Here is a 17,257-nt window from a genome sequence, read left to right on the forward strand (position 1 = left end):
TGTTGTTCCAGAGCTATCCTACAAACCACCTCTCTTATCCAACAGGTCGGTAACCAAACTATGAGTGCATCACCTGTACAGCGACCCACCACCTCTTTGGCAGCAACTTCCAGAACTCAAACAAAACCCAACTGCACAAGACAAAGACCACGGACTGTTTTGAACTATTTTTACAGAAATTATTTTACAAACTCTTTTTCGAAAAGCAAAGACACCCCCAGTATGGCAGCACTTTGCAAAGCACAAACATCCCCGATCATCAGAAGATTGAAAATGTTTCCCCAGGACGCCATCACAAGACCAGCAAAATTGCAAAAGTTATGAATTTTTGTATCATTGTATGCCCTCTATTTGCTGTCGGTGTGACCGCTTCTGTCATTTAGCCAGATATCTGCCTAGTCACATGGAGTCTACCTCAACACTTCTATAGTGATTGCATAGGGACCTTTCCCACATCACTTACAATTACACTGAACCTAATGTTAGTATTCCACATTGTTAGAAATTAGGTTTTTGGTTGGCAATCAGGTTACCCCCTGCCCAAGCAAGGACCCTCACTCTAGTCAGGGTAAAGAAGAATCACCCTCAGCTAACCTCTGCTTACCCCTTTGGTAGCTTGGCACGGGTAGTAGGCTTAACTTCAGAGTGCTAGGTGTAAAGTATTTGTACCAACACACACAGTAACTTAATGAAAACATTACAAAATGACACAACACAGGTTTAGAACAATAGGAAATATTTATCTAAACAAAACAAGACCAAAACGTCAAAAATCCACAATACCCAAGTCAAGTTATCAATTAAAAAGAAAAAACAGCCTTCATGTAGTTTTAAACACACACTAACACTGTTAGTGTGAAAATGTACCTTGGGTGCATTAAAAATAACCCCGCATGGACAAGTGTGCCTCAAAAAGGGCTTGCGATGCATCAATTTCACTCACAAGCGAGACCTTGCGTAATTTCTCCTTTTGTTGGGTCGGGGCACGTAGTTTCTTCTCTCCGCAGGAGAGCGATTCATCAATCCGATCAGCACTCTCGGGTCCGGGCAGGCCTTGCGTTGTTTTTAAACACCCAACGGTGTTTGCGCCGGAAATCCGAAAACTACGCAGCGCGGGTAGCGTTATCACTAGCTTTCGTCAGTGATGCTGCGCATCATTTTCTCCAGTTCTGTGAGTCGATTCTTTGGTCGCATTGCAGGCGATCATTGATTTTCAGCCGCGAAGCCGGTGGCGTGTTTATTTTTCAACTGCAGACTGGAGTTGCACCGATGTTTTCCCTGCACTGTGTTCTGTGCATGGTTTTTTTCCTCTTAGGCTGACAGCTTCTCCTTTCAGGGTCCCAGGAACTGGATGGACACCACAGGGCAGAGTAGGAGTCTCTCCAAAGACTCCAAGTTCTGGCAGAGAGAAGTCTTTGCAGTTCCTGAGACTTCAAACAAGCTCTAAAAGATGTGGAGATCTTCACAAGATGGAAGGTACACAAAGTCCAGTCTTTGCCCTCTTACTCTGGCAGAAGCAGCAACTGCAGGATAGCTCCACAAAACACAGTCACAGGAAGGACAGCTTCCTCAGCTCTTCTCCAGGCAGAGGTTCCTCTTGGTTTCCAGAAGTGTTCTAAAGTCTGTGGTTTTGGGTGCCCTTCTTATACCCAATTTCTCCTTTGAAGTAGGCCTACTTCAAAGCAAAGTCTCTCTTGAATGTGAAATCCTGCCTTGCCCAGCCATGCACCAGACACTCACCAGGGGGTTGGAGACTGCATTGTGTGAGGGCAGGCACAGACCTTTCTGGTGTGAGTGACCACTCCTCCCCTCCCTCCTAGCACAGATGGCTCATCAGGATATGCAGGCTACACCCCAGCTCCCTTTGTGTCACTGTCTAGTGTGAGGTGCAACCAGCACAACTGTCAAACTGACCCAGACAGGGAATCCACAAACAGTCAGAGTCACAGAAATGGTATAAGAAATAAAATGCTCACCTTCTAAAAGTGGCATTTTCAAACACACAGTCTCAAAATCAACTTTACTAAAATATGTATTTTTAAATTGTGGGCTCAGAGACCCCAAGCCCCACACGTCCATCTGCTCCCAAAGGGAAGCTACAATCTAATCAGATTTAAAGTTAGCCCCCATGTTAACCTATGAGAGGGACAGGCCCTGCAACAGTGAAAAACAAATTTAGCAATATGTCGCTGTCAGGGCATATACAACACATTACTATGTTTCCTACCTTAACCATACACTGCACCCTGCCTTTGGGGCTGCCAAGGGCCTACATTAGGAGTGTCTTACATGTAGGAAAAGGGAAGGTTTAGGCCTGGCAAGTGGGTACACTTGCCAAGTCGAATGTACAGTTAAAACTGCACACACAGACACTCTGCACACACAGACACTGCAGTGGCAGGTCTGAGACATCATAACAGAGCTACTTAGGTGGGTGGCACAACCAGTGCTGCAGGCCCACTAGTAGCATTTGATTTACAGGCCCTGGGCACATCTACTGCACTGTACTAGGGACTTACCAGTAAATCAAATAGACCAATCATGGATAGACCAATTAACCATACAATTTACACAGAGGGCATATGCATTTTAGCACTGGTTATCAGTGGTACAGTGCTCAGAGTTCAAAAGCCAACACCAACAGGTCAGAAAAAATAGGAGGCAGGAGGCAAAATGATTGGGGATAACACTGCATAAACTCAAAAGTCTAACATACATGCATTACACAGCACACTCTTATGCAACACATGGCATCAGCACATGACCGCCATGGGTGCCTAGACATCAGCCAGACTGCGCTACGTCTGTTCACTGATAACACTCACTGTAGGTTCAGATAGGCTTTACTTGTCCCAAGAATAGCCCCCAAGAAAGCAAAAATGGCTCATCCATCTGTAACTATGTAGAATTAGAGCTAAGTTAAAACTTAGTAGAGTGGAACCCCATAGGGTGGTTGTAAATGTCACTCGATATGAGACCAATCCCACCACACTGAACCTTTACACCGAGCCTAGCGATATTCAAACCGAGCTATACCAGATGAGCAGGCAAGGCACTGTAGGGCAGGATACTGTTTGGTCCTGAGACTTTCCAGAAAATAGTTTGCTGGAGATAACAAAAGCACCACATCAGGGCACAAACATGTCCACTCCCACCTCCGTCTCTAGTCCTAGGGTTGCCCTCCACATGTCTGGGGCAGTATTCATTCTTACAAATGGACCCCAAATATGACATTCCTGGGCAGGACCATCCACCTCAATGATACAAGGAAAAATTTGTCTCATAGGCGTGGTTTGAATACCAGCATAGAATCTGGAATACTGAGATACATAGGTACACATGGCTGGAGGGGAAGGGGCAACCCCTAATTGTGCAGAAACTTACATTGTATTCCTTATGTTTCAGAGGCAAAGGGACAATCCCACTGGGAACAAAGAAGAATTGTGAAGCAATACTCTCATGTACCACACATGCACTGGTGCTAATGGACCTCTACTGGCAGTATGGGTAATTTGCCTATGCACAGCTTGTCCTTGGATGGTGGGGCCTCTGCTCCCTCTTGACCATACACATCCCAGCCCTGATCATCTCTGTAGAAGACTTGTCTGAGTTGTTCCAACATTTGCTATAGAAGAAAACAACTCTGTTGCATCAGGCTTGAGAAAAAAGAACTGACAATTATTTTGGCTGGGCTCAGTACAAGGACATTCTGGAAGAATTCAAACTATTCACTGACACTAAAGTAAACATAGGGGAGTCGAATACGCTTCTTCACCCTGCAGGCAAAAGTGAACACCGACTGGATGGAAATAACTAGGTGGGAAATGCTGAAAATGATCAATGATACTGAGCTTGGCTGATATGCTATCAACGAAGAGATAAGAACCATCTGCCTGTTGGTTTGGTGATGCAACATTGGTATGTGTTGGACTTGATGAATGCAATCGATGGATGGGTACGTACCAAGATCGGTGCATGGTGCTATACATTTGTCCCTGGAAATGACATGAACAATGGGATACTAACTTCTGCCATCCAAGCACTGTATTGAATACAAGCTAACATGAGGAAGGAGGGAGGTGCCACAGAGCATGACTGGTTATTTGATGGGTTTTCTTGCTGCCTCTGGTGAGTGACCAGACTAGGCATTTCATTGCTGTCAATCCTCATTCTTGTGCTGTTTTTGTGTTGTTTCCTTCAGATGGGGATTTCCTGCTGTAAAAAAGCAGTCCTTAAATTAGGTAGAATGCAAGCAATTAGGGAAATAGTAATAGACACCACAGAAACATGCCAAACCTCAATGTGACTGTTATTAATCATGGGGTGGATAATGTAGTTGAAAATTCAACTAATGGATGAATTGTGCGTGAAAATGTATAGCGCCAGCTAGCGCCATTCCAAGATGCCGGCGGGCACCATATTTATGGAATGGCACTAGCCCGCACTGAGGCCCGGTTAGCATTTAAATACATGATGCTAACCCGGGAGAGGAGGCGTAGGGAAAACCAGAGGTTGTGCTGAGAATGGCGCTAGTCAGGTTAGAGTCAAAAAAATTACTCTAACCTGACTAGCATCATGTTCTTGACACACAACCCCCATGGACATGACTTCTATCTTAGTAAAGACAGGAGTCATGCCCCCCAGCCCAATGGCCATGCCCAGGGGACTTATGTAAGGGGCCCCAAGTTAGCCCCCCCATGGCACTTTGAAAAATAAATTAAACATACTTACCTGGGATGGGTCCCCCCATCCTTAGGTGTCATCCAGGTGTGGGTGAGGGTGGGTGGGGGTGTCCCTAGGGACAGGGAAGGGCACCTATTGACTGTTGCCATGGTCTCTGACCAAGAAAAAGGCCCACAGGTCCCCTAACACCTGCCCATACCCAGGCGTTAAATAATGGCGCTAAGCATGCTTTGCGCCATTATTTAAGGCCCTCCTCCTCCCGTGCGTGATTTTTGCATGAGAGGATAAATAAGGCGCTAGGGCCTTTGAGTCATTTTTGGCCCAGGAACACCTACCATGCATCTCATTGACGCAAGGTAGTTTTCCACAGGCAAAACATGTCTTTAACTCCAATATTTTGCCACTAGACATGTCCATCACCAAAATATAAATATTGAGTTAAATTTGTGCCTGATTTGCATAAAAAAAGAAATGACGCAAATCCGGCGCAAACAGAGTATAAATATGGCCCAAAGTCTTTTGCCATTTGTACAGCAAAATCTTTAAGCATAGGACTGACACAGTGCCATCCTCGCAAAACTGTAGAATGACAAAAGCCATTCACTACTCCATGCACAGTATTACATCTTTGGACTGGTAAAATACTATCCAATTCAACCTAGAATGAGTAAAAGCAACCCCAACGTGTGTTGCGCTATCAATATAGCTCTTCAGAGGGGCTTAGTTTTGTCCAGACACAGGGGAACACCCAGTAAAAGTAAAAACAAAGGCCCTTCACTGTTAGAGTGACACATATATTATGCAAAAAAGGAAGAGAGAACACCAGGTAGTTCCCAAGTTTAGGTGGAGAGCAGCTGCGATAAGGAGTGTTCTGCAAAACCAGCGACACTCTAAATGTGCTCACCTCGAATGTCTGATTATCTAGCAAAGTTTTTAAGCATAGGATCAACACAGTGCTATCCACGCCGCTCTAGTTAGGGACAAAGGCCCATATTTATACTTTATTAGCGCCACATTTGCGCATCTTTTTGACACAAAAGCTGCACAAACTCACAAAATAAAATTGTATTTTGTAAGTTTGCGCCGCTTTTGCGTAAACAAATTACACAAATGCGGCGCTAAAAAAGTATAAATAATGGCCAAAGTCTCTTGCCCTTTGTACAGAAAACTCTTCAAGCATAGGACTGACAGAGTGCCATCCTCACCGAACTGTAAAATGACAAAACCCATTCACCACTACATGCACAGTATTAAAGCTTTGGACTGGTAAAATACAATCCAAGCCAACCTGGAATGAGTAAAAGCAACCCCGACACGTGTTGCACTATCAATATAGCTCTTCAGAGGGGCTTAGTTTTGTCCAGACACAAGGAAACATCCAGTGAAAGTCAAAACAAAGGCCCTTCACGGTTGCAGTGACACATAAATTATGCAAAAAAGGAAGAGAGAACTCCGGGTAGTTCCCATTTTTAGGTGGAGAGCAGCTCTGATAAGGAGCACTCTACAAAACCAGGGACACTCTAAATTCCCTCACTTCCAATGTCTTTATCTAGCAAATTTTATAGCATAGGATCAGCACAGTGCTCTCCGTGTCGAGATAGATAGTGTTAGACTTTTCATCCTTGGCGTGGTCTTCCTTAACTTTTTGCCTGTTTCCCAGGTTTCATCCTTGGCGTGGTCTTCCTTAACTTTTTGCCTGTTTCCCAGGTTGTTGATGTGTGCTGGACTCTGATTTTGCTGTTTTTGTCCCTCTGGGCAATTTACCACTGCTAACCAGTGCTAACCAGTGCTAAAGTGCAAGTGGTCCTTTACAAAATGTGCATGCAATTGGTTTATCCATGATTGGCATATTTGATTTATTAGTAAGCCCCTAGTACAGTGCACTAGAGGTGCCCAGAGCCTGTAAATCAAATGCTACTAGTGGGCCTTCAGCACTGGTTGTGCTACCCACATAAGTAGCTCTGTAATCATGCCTCAGACCTGCCATTGCAGTGTCTGTGTGTGCAGTTTTAACTGTAAATTTGACTTGGAAAGTGTACCCACTTGCCAGGCCTAAACCTTCCCATTTTTACATGTCAGACACCCCTAAGGTAGGCCCTAGATAGCCCCAAGGCCAGGGTGCAGTGTATGGTTAAGGTAGGACATATAGTAATGTGTTTTATGTGTCCTGACAGTGCAATATTGCTAAATTAGTTTTTCAGTCCAGGTCCTGGTGCTGCCCGGTCTCGCTGCCAGCCCGTGGAGCACCCCACCTTCCCCACTCCTGCTCCACTCTTCGCCCTTGCATCCTGCCCAGGGCTCCCACAGGCAGGAGCAGGAAAGGACCAACAAGGACTGGTAATTCCGGGCTCTGCGCAGGCCCTTAAAAGCTCCAAGTACCCCAGGGGTACTTCCACTGCACCCTAAGATGTTAATGTTTCTTCTTGGAAAAATAAAAACAGTAAAAGGCACAAAAAGGCACAATAAGGCCTATCTCCCCCGCTTCGACAGCCCGCCCAAATCACCCCGCTCTAAGGCAGCAAAATTACACCGACCATGAGATCAGGCAAAACACGATGCAGTACTATCAACCGTCCTGCAAAACAAGGAAAAAGAAAAAGGAAAGGAGACCTGACTCTGGACGAAGCAACCACAAAAAGGAGAACAAGCAGCGAACAGAATCTTCCCCTCCCATGCAGGAGGCCTAATCTAACAATTGGCACATGCAGGGGAGGCGACCATAACGCCAGTATGGAAGAAATTATCTGGGAAGAGCCCGGCTTTTGGAAATCAGTGACCCTGCCGGAGGGGGCTCCAGAGCCCACAGTCTCCCCCAAGCATTGCAAGATAACCGATTACTTCACTACAGCTGGAGCCTACGCCGCCAGAAAAAGGATCGATTCCCTGGCTCAAACCCAAACAAGTTTTGGGGAAATAACCTCATCCAGCCAAGACCGGCAACAGCAAGGAAGCAATGAAAAGAAACTCAGAATGAATTCACCTCCCCTCTCCCCCTTTCAACAACAGTAGTGATTAGAGAAAATCACCCCATGAAAATAGCCGCATCAAGTACAGACCGGGAAGACGCAATACCACCCACTCCTACACCAGGACCCCACTACAATCTTAGGCGAAACTCAATCATATGCAATAAATCACTAGATGCCTCTAAGTACCAATGGACTTCTAGTCCAGCCAAGCTACCCATCCTGGACTCAGAACTGGTAACAATCGCAGAACATTTTGAACAAGAATCTCAGGAAGGTGACCCATTCTGGCAAAGCCCGAAACTCCACTCATTTCCAACGTACGAAGGTGAAAAAGAAGAACAGGACCTCTGGGATAAGGAACAGGTCCTCACAAGCAGATCAGCAAAGGCAGAAACAGGGACAGCCGTACAGAAAGTCCCACACAAAATAACAACAAATAAAGTATTATTAAGTGGTAACCAAGAGACCGACTTAAAGACACCAGCCCAAGTGGCAGTCAGGTCAGAAGAAATGTGGGCAGAATCCTAAATTCAATGCAAGCAACGGTCTTGGCGCTTCAAATTCACTCAAATAAAATGGACATTCAAGTCGACTTGCTAAATACCCTGACAGTATTTGTCTCTGGGATTGACAATAAATTGGAAAAATTAAAAGCACTTATAACAAGGGCGCAAGTCAATCACTCTAATGATTTTACAATTTGTTCCTGTAAGGAGGTAGTAGAAAAGATATCCCAATTACCGCAAATCCTAGAGGGAATACTCCAAGAAATCTGCTCCACCCAGAAGGTTGAAGATACTTGCCCTAAACCACTCGCCACCAAGCTAAACTCTACTCCGAGGGAGCTGAAACAAGAGGAGCAGCAGCCCGATTCCTCTATAGCACCTGTTTCATCAACCACAAGCAAGGAGAGAAAATCGGCTGACAGTGGCCAACCAGCAAGTGCTAGTATAGAACCCATGGAGAATCATCCTCCGCTACAGTCCATCAATAAGACCGGGAACCCTGAGCCTCCCACAACCCGGATCCTTTAAAAAACAGAATGAAAGCGGGCAAGGAAGGGAAGGAAGTCCGCACAATTACATCATCCAATTGCCATAAAAAGCACTGATACCAGCCTAAAGGAATCACTTAAGGACCATGCAACATCAAATGGAGGGTATAATAAAGACATTACTGCCCACATAAGTACAAGCTCCAATACAATAGTAGTTGTGATAACAATCCCCGGCTCAGCAGACAACACCCAGTCAACAATGTCCCCCCAGAGGTCACCGGCAGCAATTGGCTCAACAACGAACTTAAGACCAAGCCCCACAAGGAGCCACCAGAGTATAAAACCAAAGGCCATCACGCCTGCGCTGCACACCCCACTAACATGGGCCACTGTGGGCAGCAAGGGACACAAGCCTGTTACTGGTCAGTGGGAAGACAGTTATAGGGAACAAAACCAGCATATAGAGCAACACCAGCCACTTATATCAGACACGAATGCCAAAGCGTTCACTCGCCAGTTATTGTGGATTCCAGAATACACCTCCAGGTCCCTCACAGATATTCTCAATCGCTCTTCTATTCTAAGAATCATAAAAGCCCTACCGGATCTTCAGTCTGTAGCCTCAGTGGATCTTGCAGCAATAAAATTCATCCAAGCAAGAGGTAACCAACACACGGACCCAACACTCACCATCTTCTCTTCACCAGATTTCCCAAAGCGGATCATGAAAAGAAAGGACCTATTGAAAGCCTGGGTCATTGAGGTGACCATCTACAAAGAAGAGCGCTATCTAACTCTGCTGCTAGCCTCACAATCCCTGGGAAATCCCAAAGGTACATGGTCAGTTTTGAAAGGAGTACATCAAGCCAGCAGGCCCATTGAAGAAAAGTCCAGTGAGAAATGCCCACCTAAGCACCCGCTGACAGTCCAAATATAGAGAGAAGAAGGGAGGGAAAGAGTGGTTTTGGGTCAACAAATGTATGTAGAAAGGGAATGGGCAGCGACAAATTTACCACCAAGACTGATGGGCAAAAATTGAATAGGTAAGGAACAACCCGCACACGGCATATTATCCATTTGCTCTTGGAACGTCAGTGGCCTACGGGCAAAACTGGAGGATCCTGCACTAATCAATTTTTTCAGTACCTTCGACATTTTACTTCTACAGGAATCCAAGGCAATGGAATCAATACCGACAATCGGATTCTTGGAATATCTTAGCCCAGCAACAAAAACCAATAGGCCTGGAAGGCCGAAGGGAGGCCTAGCCACATACATTAGTATGAGGCTTTTGGTAAAAATCTCCGAGCATAAGGAGGAAGACCTACCCTTTCAATTACTCCGGTTGGACAATTGGGGGAAAACTACACAGGAACCATTGATTCTGGTTAACATATACATCAATCCAAAAAATAAAAAAATTGAAGCAAACAAGGATAAAAAGCACAGTAAAATCGGCATTCTGGCTAATGTCGGGCGACTTCAATCTTGGCTTATTCCACAACCCCAGTGAGGACCCCATTCAAACAGTGGCAAGAATGCCCAGCCAAACCCTCCCAAACAAATGCAGGAAAGATAAAATAGGGGAGAGTTTTATACACACCTGTGAATCAGTAGGCCTCTTCGTGCTAAACGGACGGAAGTGCCCCGATATTCCACCAGCATGGACAAGATTCTCCGGGAAATCGGTCTCCTATCTAGATTAGACCCTGGTGCTCTATATAAGGTAGTAAACACCTTTACCATCATGGACCGTACGGAAAGTGATCTTAAGCCACAGGTATTCGCGATCTGTGCATCACCACAAAATCCAGAGAAAGCGGTAGTCCTAACCGGGGCACTGGGCACCGAAAAACTAAAGCGACTCAAATGGTCCTCTGACACGATTGAAAGCCAGGCAAATGAGGCCCTACAAAAGCTAGGGTCAATGGCCAAAAGTTGGGCAAAGCTGACAACAGTTTGGGAGTCTTTTGCCACCGACCTCATAAAAAAAGATTCCTTAAAAAACACGAGAAAGGGAGCACCATTGAAACAGCTCCAAAGTTCACTCTTACCGCTGTCAGTGCGCAAAAGGAAAGCAGCGGTAGGTAAACTGTTAAGGTCACTGCGTAAAAGTCCAGATAATGGGTCAGTATTGACCGCGTTGAGAGAGCAAAGGAAATGGTACAAAAGGGATCTATGGACCTTTAAAAAAGGCCATCAGGAGGCCCTGTGGGCCAAACTACATTTCGCGATCAAAACATCTGACTTCAAAAGATTTTGGAAAATCATCAACACAATAGACAATGGCGCAAATACAGGCAATAATGCAAATATAGCAGAGGAAGTATGGGTATCACTTTTAAAGTCCCATCTAAAAGAACTTCCCATTGAAGAAGGCCCTCAAATTCAGGAGCATAAGATTGGCTGGGAATCCAACATCCCTGATCCTTTGAAATTTACGGCACCAGAACTGTTAAAAATCATTGGAAAGTCACGAACGGACTGCGCCCCAGACCCTAATGGCTTACCCCAAGCATTATTCAAACAAGAAACGGAAAGGTGGGCCAATTTCTGGGTGCAATGTTCAACGATGTGCTCACAACAGGCAACGTCCCGGCTTCTTGGAAAGGCTCAATAATCCACCCCATATATAAGGGTGGGAGCGCACTCTCCCCAAGTAACTACAGACTAATCAGCCTTTTAGACGTTGACCTCAAGTACTTTTCCTGCTGTGTGCTAACTCACCTAGAAGCCTGGATCACAGATAACAACATTTTACCCCTTAACCAAACCGGCTTCACTAAGCACCAAGGAACATTAACAAACCTTATGGGCCTAGGTCTGATCATAAATAGAGCAAAAGCAAAAGGGACTCCAACCTATTTATGTTTTGTGGACTTTAAAGCTGCTTTTGACTGTGTCTCCCGCGGCAAATTGTGGGCTAAATTACTACTGTGGGGGCTGCCACATTCTATTTTAAATGCCATCAAAATGATATACTCTGATACTTGGGTGAAGGTGAAATTGGGGGAAGGCTCTCACCTATCCAGTGCAGTCAAAACAACAGTGGGTGTGAAGCAAGGCTGCGTATTGGCCCCAACACTGTTCAACCTTTACATAGCAGATCTCCCCACTAAGTTAAAGGGTCATTCCTCCCACTCTCCCTCACTGGGCGGTCAACAAATATCCAGTCTGCTACATACAGACGACCTACTACTAATCAGCAATTCCAGAATAGGCATGCAGAAATTGTTAAAGGTATTAGAAGAATACTCAGGATCTAATGATTTAGAAATCAATCATAAAAAGTCTAAAATGATTAAACCGCAGGCCAACCAGCCGAAGTAAATGGCATATGAATGGGAAAACCCTAGAGGAAGTAACATCATATAGATACCTAGGATTTGTGGTGGACGCCAGAGGTAATTACTCGCCACAAAAAGAAGCAATAAAAAGTAAGACGCAGGCCCTCACTTACGCCTTTTGTAAGCTAGCAAATTCAACCTGCGGTCAGGCTCTGAATACATTAACAGCTGTAATGAGAGCGAAACTACTTCTGACTATCACCTATGAGACCGAAATAATGAGGGGGATGGAAGTAGGGCTGCTGGCTAAGCTCCTGACAAAGACATATAAGCGCGTTTTTCGGCTCCCTGGGCGTGCCTCGCCAGCCCAGGTCAGACTGGAATTCATGCTGGTCAAACAGTCATTAGCCCGACCCGCGGCATACATTAAATGCTGATACAAACTGAGCTGTGCATTAAAAGGGTCCTTAGCCTATCTAGTCTGGCAGGAAATTATCATAGAAAGAGGGAGCTGCAACTACATAAGGCATCTAGAAAAAAGTAAGAGTCTTTTGAATTTAGATGAGGTATGGGATCAGTCTCTACCCATCCCCATGTTCAATAAAGCTGTGAATAAAGCAAGCAAACTACAGAGCTGGCTAGAAGATAGGGACTTACTGACCAAAAGGGACCATAGTTGGTTGATCCTAACCTCCTACAAAACATTTAAAGAATCACTACTTATGGCTGGCTCATACTCACGGAAAATAAAGCATTCCTTTCTCAGACTTAGGCTGGGTGAAGTCCCAACGTTACACCTCTTGCGAAAATGGAAAAAGGAGCGGCAAGTAGGTCCCCAGGAGTGCCGTCTCTGTCATCTAGCAGAAGAAAACTTGGTGCATGTGGTCTGCATTTGTCCAGCGTTGGCGGTTGAAAGGAGACTCTTGCTGAAAAAAGAACTAAACAGTTTAAGAATTAGATCCTGCAGACAAGCACTAATTGCAGCTTTTAACCCTCAAAACACAATATTGAACATTAGGCTGGTTAAATTTTTAGAAATGTTCTCTCTCAAAATCACAGCCTCTTGCAATAACCAAGCCATAGGGAGGGTAGAAACGATAGCAAAATCCCTATAGCCCACTAGGAATATATAAAAGAAGGGAAGGCTTCGAGGTAGTTGATTCAGGTTGCTGAGCAGGTTGGTAATAAAGTCTGGTACTAACAATAAGACTAAAGTAGGGGCAAACATAATCAACAGAAGATCTCTCCCAAATTAGTCCAATTTTTTTAAAATGTCTCATTGGTCTATTTTGATTCTCTTCTACATTTCAACGTGGAAGAACATTTTCAAATATAATTTCATTTAAACACAGGACCTTTTAAGCTGTATTTGCCTTATCTATACTAAGTTTGTTTTGTTGCCCTATCAATATTAATGTCATATAGCATTAATAAGTTCTTTTTAAAAAAAACTTTAAAAAACTAATTTTACGTGGAATGAAATTTTATATATTTTTTTCATTAAGATCTGTAATTACCTTATTGCACTAATATTGCTCTGTTAAACTTTTATGCGGAAGGAAAGGTTTTATGGTTTTAATTAACTAATGTTATTCTAGTTTTTCACTGTTGCAAGGCCTGTCCCTCTCATAGGTTAACATGGGGGCTACCTTTAAATCTGATGAAAGTGTAGATTCCCTTTGGGAGCAGATGGACATGTGGAGTTTGGGGTCTCTGCGCTCACAATTTAAAAATACATATTTTAGTAAAGTTGATTTTAATATTGTGTGTTTGAAAATGCCACTTTTAGAAAGTGAGCATTTTCTTGCTTATACCATTTCTGTGACTCAGTCTGTTTGTGGATTCCCTGTCTGGGTCAGTTTGACAGTTGGGCTGCTTACACCTCACACTATATAAACAAAAGTGGGGACTGGGAGATTACTGGTCCAGTGCACAGTCTCCCTACCTTAACCTATAATATCAAAATAAGTGCACTGTTCCACGACAGAGAGAAAAACAAGAAAGAGGTCAAAAGTGGCAAATCTATACTGGGTATTCTTAGGAGAGCCCCCAAGCACCCTTTTGGGTGACAGGTATCATCATCAGGCTTACTCCTCGCCAGACTGGTGCTGCAATGCCTGGCGGGCCACCCAACATTCTGGGTGGCACACAACCATAATAAGATTGCTAACAACGGTGGTCTGGGAAAAGAATTGAATCAAGGATGGAGAGTGTAGAACAAAAGACAAAACTCTAAAATTAGCTTTGAACCTAAGCCACTGTTTTAATGCGGTAGAAATTGGGATCAGGCCAATATTAAAAACAAAAATATAAGAGTGTTGCTGGGAATAATGTACCGTTACACTCTATAATCAGGGAAGGTAGTTCACCTAATCCTGCATGGTCAACATGTTTCGCGTCTGCGTTTGGTCCCTAAGTGATCCAGTGACGCTTCTTCAGGACCCACAAAAAAAGCCTTTGAGCCCAATCTCTAATATGGGATGGGCGACTATACTGACTGATTGACTTAGGCATATTCTGTCTTCCACTCTGTAAGTGACTGTACGTGCACTTGATAATATTATTGATATATAGGAGAAGTAGTTTTATAATCAAAGGCTTTTTTTGTGGGTCCTGAAGAAGCGTCACTGGATCACTTAGTGACCAAACGCAGACGCGAAACATGTTGACCATGCAGGATTAGGTGAACTACCTTCCCTGATTATAGAGTGTAACGGTACATTATTCCCAGCAACACTCTTATATTTTTGTTTTTAATATTGGCCTGATCCCAATTTCTATCGCATTAAAACAGTGGCTTAGGTTCAGAGCTAATTTTAGAGTTTTGTCTTTTGTTCTACACTCTCCATCCTTGATTCAATTCTTTTCCCAGACCACCGTTGTTAGCAATCTTATTATGGTTGTGTGCCACCCAGAATGTTGGGTGGCCCGCCAGGCATTGCAGCACCAGTCTGGCGAGGAGTAAGCCCGATGATGATACCTGTCATCCAAAAGGGTGCTTGAGGGCTCTCCTAAGAATACCCAGTATAGATTCGCCACTTTTGACCTCTTTCTTGTTTTTCTCTCTGTCGTGGAACAGTGCACTTATTTTGATATTATACACCTCACACTAGACAGTGACACAAAGGGAGCTGGGGTGTAGTCTGCAATTCCTGATGAGCCATCTATGCTAGGAGGGAGGGGAGGAGTTGTCACTCACACCTGAAAGGGCTATTCCTGCCCTTACACAATGCAGTCTCCAACCCCCTAGTGAGTGTCTGGGGCCTGGCCTGGTCAAGGCAGGATTTCACATTCAAAAGAGACTGTGCTTTGAAGTAGGCCTACTTCAAAGGGGAAATTGGGTATAAGAAGGGCACCCAAAACCACAGACTTTAGATCACTTCTGGACATCAAGAGGAACCTCTGCCTGGAGAAGAGCTGAAGAGCTGAGGAGAAGTGCTGCCCTGTCTGTGACTGTTCTTTGTGGAGCTATCTTACAGTTGATGCTTCTGCCTGTGCAAGGGGACAAAGACTGGACTTTGAGGTATATTCCTGCTTGAGAAGGACTCTCCAAGGGTTTGATTAGAGATAGCCTCCTATTGTTAGAAGTCTCAGGGACAGCGAAAAGTTCTCTCTGCCAGCACCTGGAGTTTCTGGAGAGACTCCTACTCTGCCCTGTGGTGTCCATCCAGTTCCTGGGACCCTGAAAGGAGAAGCTGGCAGCCAAAAGGAAGAAATCCACGCACAGAGCGCCATGTGGGGAAAAGATCAATGCAACTCCGATCAGCAGCTCAAAAATCAACACGCCACCGGCTTTGCGGCTGAATATCGACGCTCGCCTGCAATGCGACCAAAAAATCAATGCATGGAGCTGGAGAAATAATGCAAAGTATCGCTGACGAAGGCTGGTGAGATCGCAGCCCGTGCTGTGTGGTTTTCAGATCATCGTGCGGCTGGATTTCCGATGCAAGTACCGCTGGGTGTGTAAAAACAACGCAAGGCCTGCCCGGACCTGAGAGTGCTGACCGGATCGACGCATCGCTCTCCTGCCGAGAGAAGAAATGACGCACCCCAACCCGACCAAAGGAGAAATTACGCAAGGTCTCGCTCGTTAGTGAAATTAACACATCACAAGCCCTTTTTGACGCACACTCACCCATGCTGGGTTATTTTTGACACACCCAAGGTACATTTTCACGCTAACAGTGTTAGTTTGTGTTTAAGACTACATGAAGACTCTTTTTGCTTTTTAATTGATAACTTGACTTGTGTATTGTGGATTTTTGTCGATTTGGTCTTGTTTTGTTTCAATAAATATTTCCTGTTTTTCTAAACCTGTGTTGTGTAATTTTTCAGTGTTTTCATTAAGTTACTGTGTGTGTTGGTACAAATACCTAACACCTAGCACTCTGAAGTTAAGCCTACTGCTTGTGCCAAGCTGCCTAGGGGGCAAGCAGGGGTTAGCTGAGGGTGATTCTCTTTTACCCTGACTAGAGTGAGGGTCCTTACTTGGACAGGGAGTAACCTGACTGCCAAACAAAGACCCCATTTCTGACAGATAGGGACAAAGTCTATGATGAATAACAATAGGCTTACCCTTTAGTAGGTGTGTTGTTGTATGTCTGTTTTCAACCCGTATCCCTCCTTGATTTTCCTTTTGCACTTTCCAGGTTGTAGCAGATATTTCTCATTTTCCTGTCACTCCCTGTTGCTACACCCATATGTACATCAAAAACAACACTTATGCTTGCAGAGTTCTCGGCACATGTGGTTAATAACTCAAAATGCACCTTTGAGATATGTATTAATGAGTATGTGAAATAGTACTACAGGAATACTATTTTACCCAAGGGTGTAACACATTGCCCTGCTTCCCCTGCAGCCCAGGAACAGCCCCAGTCCTTCTGGGGTCTGTAACCTTGAGGGCCCCATCATTTTGGGTTACGCCACTGACTTTAACTTCTAAGCTTACAGATTGCACACAGTGCAGGGCATACATTGCAGGGAGTGCACATCATGAACAGCAGTGAGCAGGCGGCACAGCCGCAAATGCTTTCACCTATAGAGTGCACGATCTATATCTGTACACTGGACTATGGAGTGCATCAGGCTCATAGGAGTTCGTTTTGAGCAGGCTGCAGTGAAGGGCTGTCTCCGCATCTTACACATTGGGACCTTCACCTGGCGATTGGAAACTCCTAAAGCATTTCATACCATTAACACTATATTATTGTTTTTCTTTTCAAAGGTATGTTTTGACTACAAAATAAATAAATAACTGGCATGTGACAAAACCAGCAGTTCACTTGTGATTGATTCAAAAATACCTGTATATATGAGGT

The sequence above is a fragment of the Pleurodeles waltl genome, chromosome 3_1, assembly GCF_031143425.1.
Source record: "Pleurodeles waltl isolate 20211129_DDA chromosome 3_1, aPleWal1.hap1.20221129, whole genome shotgun sequence".
Classification (NCBI taxonomy): Eukaryota; Metazoa; Chordata; class Amphibia; order Caudata; family Salamandridae; genus Pleurodeles; species Pleurodeles waltl.